This window comes from Belonocnema kinseyi, chromosome 1 (genome assembly GCF_010883055.1).
Source record: "Belonocnema kinseyi isolate 2016_QV_RU_SX_M_011 chromosome 1, B_treatae_v1, whole genome shotgun sequence".
Classification (NCBI taxonomy): Eukaryota; Metazoa; Arthropoda; class Insecta; order Hymenoptera; family Cynipidae; genus Belonocnema; species Belonocnema kinseyi.
Window position 1 is genome coordinate 100,683,756 of NC_046657.1, and position 13,384 is coordinate 100,697,139.

A 13,384-nucleotide genomic window follows, 5' to 3' on the forward strand; every position below is an offset into this window, starting at 1 on the left:
TAATATTGTGAGTAGTTCTATAAGTTTTTTATTTAGTCTCCATCAATATCGAATTTTAAAGTATATATTTGTTGTGACTCAACATACAGATTTTAAAAATTATCAGTTTAAAATCTCGGTATTAATTATTTAGCTTTGAAATTAAAATGAACCATGGCCATATAAAAGATCTTTTAAATGTGTCACCACTCGGTGTTTGTGTCTGCACCAGATTACAAAACAGTACTAAAGATTTCAAGAGATTTAAAAGCATTTTGAACATTCTAAAAAGGTTTCAGAGATTTAAAAGAAGCGTGTATATAAAATTTCAAAATGATTTTAAAACTTTAAAAAGATTTTTAAAGGGTTACAGTAAACCATATTTCTAATATTTCAAAAGATTGTACGGGTAAAGTTCCAAACAGTACATTCCTACGAATAATTTGAAACTACCTATATCCATGTATTTTGTCTCGCTAATTACGAAAATCTGATTTGATTTTCATGGAGAAAAACGACGATGAATATGAAAAATACCAAAAATACTTCCCGCCCCCCAAGAAACGTTGAAAATGGCTAAGGGTTTGGCAACCATTATTTCTGTGACCAGTCACAGGGATGCCTGTGACAACTACCCCAATACGTCTTGTGGGGGCGCACAGTGGTAACAAATGCTGGCCATAATGCAAACAAAAATTATTTTTAGGCATAATCAAACATTCAAATAAGTGTAGTATTACCCTCAGCATAGTTCGAGATCTATATCTAAAGATACGTGCTCGTCTAAACAAAGCTGTTTCTTTCTTTCTCGTTTACACACGTCGAACGCATCAAAAAATGTGCACGTCGCGACTAGAATAGTTTTAAAATATATTTTTTCTATTTTTTGAAGCTTTTGACACTTTTGAAAAGTATATAACTTTTCTAATTTTCATCAAAATAAAAAATTTTATTCGGATAATTTGCAAGTCTTTTACCCATCTATAAGAAACTTTGACAAAAATATGTAAAATTTTAACAACAAAAATTTCAATATTTTGAAAATGCGCTCAATTTTTTAATTTTTATTCGAAACATCTGAATAACAAACTTAGCCCTTATTTTGAAGACCTTCAGAAGTGTATCAAATGCGGACTCGATTCGACAAATTCTTCAAAAGTTAGCGTGGCTACAACATTCAGGTAACCATACATACAGACATACAAACAGACGTACAGACAGACACCGACAAAATTTTATGATTTTCGTATTCTGTGCGCGCCAAAATGTAAAGATCCGTTAAAAACCAGAGATCGAAAATTTGGACGATTACATTACACTAACGTTTTCAATTTTCATCCAAATTAAAAATGTTATTTGGATAATTTGCAAGTATTTTTGTCAAGTATCGGAGACATTGACAACATTTTCTGAAACTTGAAAAAAATGGTCTAAAATGTTGGAAAACCTCTAATTTTTTAAATTGTGTGCTAATCGAAAAATTCGGCTAGAATAGTTTGAAATGTATTTGGTATCTACTGAAAATTTTGAATAAAATTTTGGGATTTATGAAAAAAATCGTTTTTTTTTCTATTTTTTGCAAATTTTCGAAAAATATATAACTTTTCCAATTTTCATGAAAATTAAACATTTCATTTGGATAATTTGCAAGTCTTTGACCCATGTATGAGAAACTTTAAGAAAAATGTTTATGAGTTTAAAAAAATTGAAAATGCTATAATTTTTGAAATTTTGGGCTAATCGAAAAATTCGCGTAGAACAGTTTTGAAATATATTTGGTATTTGGTGAAAGTTATGAATGAAATTTTTGGGTCTATAAAAAAAATAATTACATTCTCATTCCTGAGAATGTAATGTAATCGTCCAAATTTTCAATCTCTGGTTTTTAACGGATCTTTACGTTTCGGCACTCACATAATCCGAAAACCATAAATTAGGATCAGGAAAAATAAAATGTGAATATTATTTTACAATATCTGAATAAGCAGTGCCAAGCAAAGGTACACACAAAAAGAAATTGTAATAGGAATTTAATATAATAGTTTTTAACATACAATGTAGAAATTTTCGCATTGTGGCCTGTGCAAAAATGTGGAGGGAGTTCCGAATAATACACACCTTCGATTGATTTGAAACTGCGTCAGCCATTTCCCTTTCGGGGTAGGCGTGACTCACTCGGTGGGGAAAGGAGTAATGGGAGGAAGGGATATAACATTTTCAGATTGATCCAGAATTCTCGTGTTATTTATTTAAATAACATATTCGTTCCGTAACATTGCTCCGAATCAGGTTGCTGATCAATCTCTCTAGCAATCACCCCAAGTGAAGAGCATCATTATGTGAGATTTCCCACTTGGGTCCATTAGTGTCCAAGGTCTTTTGTTTCAGGCGTCCTTCATTCTACTGACACTCTTTTTATTAACTATTTGCCACCATACTTTTCTGTCCTGGCATACTTCTCTTGCTTCTTTTATTTCCATGTATTTTTTCATGTAGGCTCTCGTGTTTCGGTGGCTTCTTATGTCGGATCTAACTAGACTCTCATTCACGCATTGTAACTATTCTTTCCGCGGTCTGCCTTTGGGCACACTGCTATTGACTTTACCATGATGAACTTGTTTCGTTAGTCGTTCATTTGGTATTCTCTCTACATGCCCGAAACTAATGATGGTAAAAATACCCGAAAATTTTATTTTCATGGTGAAAAGCAATAAACAAATACACTTATAGAAAAAAATAGTTTTTCTTTCAAACATTCATAACTCAGAGACAAATGAACGAAATTGAACGGTACAAAAACGAAATTAAAGGGGAAGAGTATGTCTTTCAAGGAAAAAATGTTGCGAGAAATTTTGACGGAATTGAAACCCTTAATTTTCAACATGAAATCATGCACTATTTTAGGTATGAATGTAGGAGGTTTTTATAGAATACTACACATTGTTCTATGCAAAACCATTTATTTAGTAACAACAAATTATTTTTGTATCTAAAAATGTACTGAGAGGACCATGATTATTTATTCAAATAATATAATGTGAATAATACAAAGTGAAAGCAAGAACACGTACCCGTATTCTTGCTTGGTCACAGGGGTGTCTTCTGCCCCCACGTAGCGTTGGAAAAGGGGTAGGGGTGCGACCTTACGTTATTTCTGTGACCAGTCACAGGGGTGCCTTCTGCCCCCACGTGGCGTTGGAAAAGAGGTAGGGGTGCGGCCTTACAGTATTTCTGTGACCAGTCACAGGGATGCCTTCTGCCCCCACGTGGCGTTGGAAAAGGGGTAGGGGAGCGACCTTCAACTATTTCTTTAACCAGTCACCAGGGTACCTTCCTGCCACACAAAAACATTTAATAATTTTAAAAACGTACAAAATAATCAAATATAAAAAAAATATGCTCTTCAAAAAAATCCAAACTTCTCGCGGTGAAGAGCGTGAGTAGAAAATAAGCCGAAACTAATGGATTTACCACTGATTTTCTGGGAAACTGTCATTGTAATCAGGGCGTCAAAATACATAACTATACGAAATGTGAAGAAAATCGGGCATATCCTCTTTTCGGAAGTACACCCATAGTTTTATATAATTTATTATTAATACAAAATATTTTATTTTTTAAATTTTCCGATCAGTTCGACATCTGATTCCTCGTTTTCTTTATCGATTTTTAGCGCTTTCTCTGTGTTTTCATTTTGTATTGACATTTTGAAAACTGACATTTAACGAGCAGTTTGATCGGGGTTTCAGATAATACGATACTAACAAAAACAAAAGAAGGTCACAAAATCTCGTCTCGGAAAATGTTAAAAATTTCAAACGATTTCGAACGATAACGAGAGTTTCTCGGCTCGATATGCATCACTAGTTCTGGGATCCTTGTTGCGTTATTCTGGCAACAAATAGCGAGCAAGCGAGGACTAGAGATAACAGCCACAAACGTTTAAACTAGCTGAAGCATTCACGCATCGACAGTCTGAGGCTGCACACATTTCATTATCCTGTGGCCTATGCTTTCGGTCTCAGCAGATCACTTCTTCTTACAGCTCGCAAAAGTTCGCTTTCGTAGTCACACGCCAAAGTTTGATATTTATTCTTTTGTCATATGCTAGATCTGTCAACCTCTGGACGAGATATATGTAACATGATACCAAAAATAATTTAGAAACTCGAAAGAGAGATTATCGACAGCATGAATTTTATTCTAGACCTTTCCTGGACTTTTAATAACTTTAAAAATAAATATCAAGAGCTCTTTATATCACGCAACGATATATGCACGTTAAAAGATTTAAAATGAAATTTGAAAAAATGCAAAAAATTAATATAATAAAATACTTGAAATTTTTTTCAACCATCCACTAACAATACTCTATATTATAGGTTATAGAAATCGAATATGATTCAATTCAGCGTTAAAATTTTTTCGACGATGCTGAATCTTCTAGAAATAATGGCGTTATCATCAATATTTTATACTGCACAATTTTTCGTAAACAGCTTCAAGGTTATTTTCAATGACGCATCACTTTTTGCAATGGTAAAAAATTATATCGACACGTGTGGATTATAATGTAAAAGGTGCTAGGACAATTAGACAAAGAGGGAGATACGTTACTAGACAAGGATAGCAAATGTGCATCTATAAAAGGGTGCTTTGAATACATTATCCTCATTTGGATTTTCCACATTCAGCACGATTCATATAACTCTTCACTCTGTTACGTCGTGATCATCATCGTCTGAGAACTCGTATTGGGTTATGGTCGAGATTGTATCTACATGATGATCGACGCATACCTCTGAGAATACTTGAGGCGTGTGTATTTGTTGTGACGATCTTATGCTGCGCTACAATACGGAGCTGACTACACAACCACAGAAAACTAAAGCAACGGCGAAGGTGTTTGACGTGCATCGTATGTGTGGGGTAAATGGAGCGTGGCGCGCACTCCGCGAAAACTTTCTACTCCTACAACATGGGGGATACCAGTGCGCCGGGTACCTTCAAAATAATCCAAGAATCTGGTGAAAACTGGGAAAAAGTACAACACAAAAGATCAAGGAAAAGTAAAAAAAAAAAACTACCGCATAAAAAACCAAGAAATCACCATCCAAGGAAAATCAAGACAAAATAGATATCCAAGAAGAAGACGAATCCAGTTCTGAATTAACATCTTCTGGTGACGACGATCCTGAAGAGGTTCCAGAGGCAGACATGAAACTCTAGAAATCAAGAATCTCCCCAATAGTAATAAATACTAAGGATAATCCATGGAAATCAATAAGCAAGGCGAGGGCTGACCTACGCAAGGACCACATAAACATCGAAATGCAGTTTTCTGTTTAAGCCTTCACGATATACAGCTCCTCCAAGGAAGAATGACAAAATCCAAGGCTACCTACAAAAGGAGCAATTTTATCATCAAGGGACTGTCTAGAATGGAAATTTAAGAAGTAGTATATAGACTCAACGAGAAAAATGTGCAACCATTCAAAGTTACCCATTTTAAGAGAGTGAAGGAGATTAGATCTATTACCTTTGTGAGAATCCGTTCGGAAAGTGCGCAAACTACACAAACAACTACATGGCAAACTACTCAAAGTGCCCAAACCTCTTGGAGAGGATTAAGCAACTTGAGGAAGTAGGACTCCAACAAAAAGCCTAAAATGCTCCAAAGAACAAGATCAACCCAACACATCCAGTACCGATAATTGACATCAACTACCTAAACCTGCAACGCATCAAGAACATAGTCACAGGAAATCCAACTCAAGGAACACAAAAGGCCACACGAACATGGAATGCTCAACTCAAGGCCAATGAACCGGCATTACATTCAGCTACAAAAGAAGATGCGAGTAAAGGCTCTCTTTCCGAAGATCGACTTTCCACTAAGCGGCCTTAACCAAATATGTAAGTATCTTAATGAAATCTGTAATTTAAGGAAAATGAAAGCAAATTAAAGAATTTCGAGATAAATTTATGAATGCAACTATTATACAAGAAGAACGCGGTCTAGTTAATTATTTCTTTTTTGAGAATGACGACATCTCCGAACAGTGGAATTAGAAATAACTTAGTTATAGTGCACTGAAATGCTAACGACCTCTCTTAAAAATATCAAGAGTTGAAAGACTTTCTCGTGAACTATAAGATAGCCATCCTACTACTTAACAAAACTTCGGAAGAAAACAGGTTGGAGAGGTAAAGGTCAGCGTCACGAAAAGACCCTTCAGAGGTAAACTGAAGGCTTTTATAGAGCTGACCGAAAAGCTAGCCGCGAGGCTAGTGCGCTCGGGACACCTGAAGGTGGGATGGCTGTCCTGCCGTCTGCGCAATAAGTCGGAGTCAACGAGGTGCTACCGCTGTTTAGGCTTCAACCACATGGCGTGCAAGAGTACGCCGCAGTGCTATCTCTACGCCGCAAAAGAAGAGAAGCCCCGCACCGATTATCTGCCGAGGACGCTGGGAGGCAGCCTCGTTGAATTAGCCTCCCGAACGCAGAAGCTAACATCGCAACTGGGCAGGTCCAATAAGAATCCCAGACTTATAGAAGAAGCCCAAGCTGGGACAAAAGAGGAAAGTCAAGGCACAGCTAAAAAACGGCATCCCCTGAAGTAATGCGAAAGCAATTCCGGGGGGAATAATGCCAAGGAGGAAGGATGGTGTTTTTTAGTGGGCTCCTTAGTGGCATCATTATTATGACAGAGTTGATTTTGTATAATATATGATTAAACGCAAGTTATAATTGAATATTATATCGCCGATGCTTATGAAAAAAAACCTGCAAAATAAAGCTATGAAGAAAAACCTTTTCACAGACGCCGTGGAAAATAAATTATTTATTAGGTCGATTTGAAAAAAACATTGTTTTACAACAACGTGAGCAAGAACACATTTCAGTAAAATTCTACGAAAAAATATATATTTCTGTGCATGATGAGAAAAAACCTTATTCCTATAAGCGCCGTGAAAAGAAACCTTACTCATGAAAAAACCGTGAAAAAAACCTTATTTTTGAAAAACCCGTGAAAAAAAACCGTATTCGTTAAAACTTTTAATTAAACTGCTTTATTAAAAAAAACTATGGTTATCATTTTGCCGTGACAAAAGTATTATTGGTGAACTACGCAAAAAACTATAAATAAATATCAAGTTAAAATCATGAGTTTTGCGCTGCCACACAGTGGCCAAAAATCGGAAAAAGGTAACCGAATTTAGAAAATGTTCATAAAATGGATCAAATTTAAATACTTGCGGGTTTTTGAGGTCGCTGATTACGAATCCGATGTCAAAAATATCGAAAGAAAAATGGCGGATCCAATATGGCGGAAAACTATGCCTACTGAAATTTCGATTCTTTTCAAAATTGGTATAACGGACTTTTCAAGGTTGCTGATTACAAATCCGATATCCAAAGTTATAAAAACAAAATTGCGGATCCAATATGGCGGAAGAGTCTGTAAAGAAACGTTCGATTCTTTTTAAAATTGGTATAATGGGGTTTTAAAAGTCGCTGATTGCGAATCTGAATTCAGAAATTATGAATATACAAATTTAAGATGGCGGACTCAAGATGCCGGTTACAAAATTTTAAAAAAGAGATATGCGAGCTGGAATCGAAATCAGCGACCCCACAAACTCCTCAGTATAGATTTTGAAAGTCATGTATATTTTTTTCAAAATTTTAAAACCGTCATCTTGAATCTGCTATGCTAAATTTGAATATTTCTAAACTCTGACTTTAAATTCGTAATCAGCGGTACCAAAAAACCCCGAGTGAAAAGTTTCAAGCTCATATATCTCTTTATTTAAAATGTCGAAATCGCAATGTTGAATCTGCTATCTTGCATTGAAAATTTCGAACTTTTGACTCAAGATTCGTTATCAGCGACCTCAGAAACCCCTAGGTAGAGATTTTGAAACTCATTTATCTCTTTCTTCTAAACTTTGAAATCGCTAAGTTGCATCCACCATATTGAATCCAAATTTTGGAAATCCTGACTTTATATTCGTAATCAGCGACCCCAAAAACCTCCAAGCAAGAATTTTCAAGTAAATTCACTGAACAGAAAAATACGTGCAACATAGGGTTAATCTAAAAAATACAAGAATAGTTTATCCAATCTACATAAAAAAGAACTAATGAAACTTAGCAATAAAAATTGAAACAGCAGACACGAAAACTTAACAATCAAAGACAACACTCTAGCCCGCTTCTATTCCAAGCCTTCCCTCCCCATAATACCGCGACTACATGGACCAAAGGGTCTAGTCTTTAAAGATACGGATAAAGCTAATCTTATAGCTGAACACTACGAGAAACTCCATCACCTCACCGAGAATATGAGCGATTGTAAAACCGAAAAGCGAATAAACGAAGACTGCAGAAATGTTGAAAATGCAGAGGTCGGTTTTTCCTTAATACCGCTTGCATCTTTAAGAGAACTTAAAAAAACAATAAAATCCACAGCCTCTAAAAAGGCCCCAGGCCCAGACGGCATCCTGAACATAGTATTAGCAAAACCGATCTCGTAAAGTTATAATCTAGCTGGCACATGTATTCAATGCATGCCTTAAATTCTCTTACTTACCTCAAGGATGGAAGGAGGCGAACGTCCTTCCTACACCCAAAACAGGAAAAGACAAGCTCCTCCCAGTGGGCACAAAGTTTGGCGACGTCTTAACGACATCGTTACGACATCTTTACGACATCGTATGTCCGTGTCGTTAAGGTGTCTTTACGTTATCGTAAATAAGTCGTATGATCTGACGATGTCTTTACGATATCGCAAAGATACCGAAACGACATGGACATAGTATGTCGTAAAGTTGTCGTAAAGATGCCGTAACGATGTCCCAAAGACGTCGCTAAATTTTGTGCTAACTGGGCTCCCTGTGAGCTACAGGCGTATTAGCCTACTTCCAGCTTTAGGAAAGATATCCGAGAGGGTGGCAGCACGGTGCAACAAATGCTTAGACTCACCTATCACATTAGCACTAAACTAAATAAAAAAAGAACCTTTTGCAGTAGGCTCATCAACTTTCGTCCCATTACCTACATTCATTAGAGACAAAAAAGCAAACGTAAATGTTAAGAACAATCACGAGTACTGTTTTCTCTGGCCGTTAATGGCCGCCCTTTGTCCTCCTGACAAGAATCGAGATTTGACTAGTTCCTATCCACATTTTGATACTTTCTTGAAAAGTGATGGAATCAACTTTCCCATCACTTTTCAAGATATCAACACATTCACTCACTGACTGATGTAGAGATGTTACTCTTAATTCAGAAAGGAATCAGAGGTGGTGTTTAACAATGCCCAAACCGTTTGAAAAAAGCAAGCATCAGTTTTATAGGGAAAGATTTCAATTCGTGCGATCCGAAATTATACATTTTCTATTTGCACAATAGCAATCAGTATCGTAAAGCCATGAGTGAGTTCTTACCATATCAAGATTTTGAATGGTATGAAAATTTCGAAAACAATCCAAACTTTTTCAATGTCACATTCTTGAAGTGGATCTAGAGTATCCAGAAGAGCTTCACGATTTGCACAAGGACCTTCCATTATGTCCAGAACACTTTGTGCCTCCTGGTTCGAAATGTCAGATTCCACTGTTAGTAACCAATTTGCTACCAAAGATAAATGATGTACTACATTACCGAAATCTGAAAATGTACTTGGATTAGGCATTAAACTACACTGTAAAAAGTTTCATGTAATTTTACCACAAAGATCATAAGCCATAAAAATACCACTGATTATTGTGGGAAATTTACCAAAATTAGGTAGAAATAGCACGATAGTGTAAAATCGCACACAGATGGTAAAAAGCAGTTTTGGAAGAATGGAATTTTACATTCGCCTTGTGAAATTACAGTGACGCTGTAAAACGCCGCATGTATAAGGTTGTGCATGCGCAATGACCAGCCCGGGTATTTTGAATCGCTTAATGTATGTTTTAATTAAATCGAATCTTAAGAATAATAAGATATATAAATAAAAGGAGTCATGTTTTTATTAGCTAGAAAAACTTTAACTTTTTGTTTGGTTTCCTGTTACAAAACAAATACGCATCAAACAAGGTTATGATCAGTGGGCGAAATAGGTGCATCCTAATTTATATCAACTGCTGTCTAAACAGCCGTAACCTTCAAAATTATTTTTTTTCGCAAGCATGCTAAGCATGCGAACAAATTTATTTAAGTAAAACACATTGCGCTTTGCCTTTGTGATGCGCTCAACCCAGCACAATCCACGATTTCAATTCTAAAATATGTCCAAATGCCGCTAAAATTTTGCACAATTTTGCACTGAATTTACTCGCAGGCTTCGCAGGTTATCAAAAGCCATCAAACGTTCAACAGCGGAATCACAAGGATTATGGAATTTTACATCGCTGCTGTAAAACGTATTACACTCCGCGTGTGAAATTACACTAATCGTTGGAAGCTTACATAAACGTTCTGACTGTTCCCAACTTTTACGAATATATTAAAGGAGACATCCATAAATTTGACACATCATATTATCCTCCAGACAATTTTTACGATATTCTTCTAAAGAATAATGGTAAAATTGAGCGAGGAATACCAGAAATGAGCAACAACGAGAAAAGCTCGTCTTTTTTATGAAATCTCATCTCATTTCATATAAGCGAGCTTCTCTAAAGATCGTATATTTCGGTCAACTGCCTTGTCAGTGTCAAAATTAACACTCGTAACAAAACAAATGTCATAAGTAGTGTCATAAAATATAAAAGTAGACATAGGAGTCACAAAAAACATAGCATTCGAAGTAAAATGTGTATTTCTATTAAATTATATACTCCTTTTATTAATAATTAAGGTTCCTAAGTTATATCTCGTATCTGATGCATTAAGAAAATTATTTTCTAATTCTAGATTCCTTGGGCCAAAAAGGCCTTATTTACACTGATTTTTTAAAAATAGTAATTATTATTATAATGTGTAATGATTTATTAAGCAGCATATTTAACAACTCATTTCACAAGAATAATAAAAGTACGAGAATATCAAAAACAATTTCCGTATTTAAGAATCGGATTTAATCAAGACTTTTTTATTTTTTGAGATATAGTCTTATTATTTCTTTGAAATAGTTCTAATGCATAAAAAAAAAAAGTTTAAAGAGGATTTTTAAGGAATTTGAAAGATTTTTAAAGATATTTCAAGATATTTAAGGATCGATTTTAGGATTTTTAAAAAGCTGCAAGGAATTTCTACGCGAATTAATAAATGTCAAGTTCCGATCTGGGCACTATCGGATTTTCCACATGTGCTTCTGAAGATTTCCAGCAATGCATTAGAGAAAGAGTCGTTATTTTGAGCTCATTTACTATTTATGTAAATAAAAAAATGTTTTCGAGCATTTTAGAAATTTATATTTTGTTGTACCTTATACCAAATGTATGAATTTCCGGAATAGTAACATTATAGATTAATTGCTTTTTATACCTTCCCAAACATAACCTCACTTTTCAAATCTCACTCCACGTAGTGGAGTTTTCTTTGAAATGTAAACTCTTATCGATAAATTCAAGCCATACAAATAGATAATGTAATCCCGTGTGGAAATAGCCCGGGTTAGCCCTAGTACAACAAGGTTTCTGGTCGGGGACTGGCCGGGCTATGTTTATTTATAAGAGCCTATTCGTGCGCTGGTCGGAGACTCGCTAGGCAAAATTTATGTCAAAACCCCAGTCGGAGACTGACTGGGCTCTAATAGGGCAAATTATATGATCGAATGTTCAGACGGTAGCTGGCCGTGTGCTAATTGGCAATAATAAAATTGTTAACCCTTTCCGGCATGGTGGGAATACCGTATTTCCACCTTTTTTCATATCATTTTTTGCGATTTCAGAGTAGTTTTTATTGGATTTGACACAGTTTTTTTTTTAATTTCATGCTCTCAGGATGATACAAAATTGAAATTTTTGTACGAATGGACTAAATTTTTTAAATAATCTGTTAATAATTATAAACAAAGATGAAAAAAGCCTTTTTTGTTGACAAAATTCATTATTGAATAAACTTTTCATTATATCCTTATGCAAATGGGTACTTAAGGGTTTTTGGGTTCGCTGAATACGAATCTGGACTCAGAATTTCAAAATTCGAAATGGCGGATCCAATATGGCTGCCGAAATTGGGAATATTTTTGGATTTTATCTGAAAATTGGTATACAGGGTTTTTTGGGGCCAGTGATCACGAATATGAACTCAGATTTTGGAAATTTGAAATAATGGATCCAAGATGGCGTCCGAAACTTGGAATATTTTTGGATTTTTTTCTGAAAATTGGTATACAGAGGTTTTTGGGGTCGCTGATCATGAATCTGAAATCAGACTTTGAAATACAAAATGACGGATCCAATATGACGGTCAAAATAATAAAGTTTTCTGGATTTTTTAAAAATTAGTGTACAAGGATTTTTGGAGCCACTGATCATGATTCTGAATGTAGATTTTGAAAATTCAGAAAATTGGTACTAATCACTGTTTTAGGTGAGTAGTTGTATATTTTTTCAAAACTCAATATTCGACATATTTGTCATTTTTAATGCAGATTCAAGATCAGCGGCCCCCTGCCTGGCCAACTTTCAAAAAACAATTTAGAAATATTTTGAAGTTTGGCCCGCAATTTTGAATGTTCAAAATCTAAGTTCAGATTCGTGATCAGAGATCCAAAAAACCTCTGTACACCAATTTCCAAAAAAAAAAAATTTTGAATTTTTAAAATCTGAGTTCGAATTCGTGATAAGCGACTCCAAAAAACCCCTGTATACCAATTCTAAAAAAAATCCAAAAATATTCCAAATTTAAGTTGCCATATTGGATCCACCATTGTGAATTTTCTAAATCTGAGTTCAGATTCGTGATCAGTGATCCCAAAAACCCCCGTATACCAATTTTTAGAAAAAAATAAGAAAAATGCCAAATGTTAGTCGCCATATTGGACCCGCCATTTTGAATTTTCAAAATCTGAGTTCAGATTCGTAATCAGCGACTCCAAAAACCCCTATGTACCAATTTTCATGAAAACTCATTTCCCTGAAAAATGTATGCCGGAAAGGGTTAAACTCTGTTTACAAGTTAATTACTTTTTCTGATTTCATTAAGAAATGGATGTGTATACAAATCTCGAATCGTGATAATTGTACAGTAAACATTTTCAAAAAGAGATTATAATAAAACTTTAATTTAATGGCGGCAAAAAACATACATATATTAAATTTATAATTGTTTGAACTTTTGTAAACGATTAATAATAAATTTTAAATACGAGGGTAGTTCAATAAGTCCTTAGAATGACCAACAAATGGCGCGCGAATCGCTCCAAATCATCTGTTTTCAGTCAGCACCACTCCCGACTAG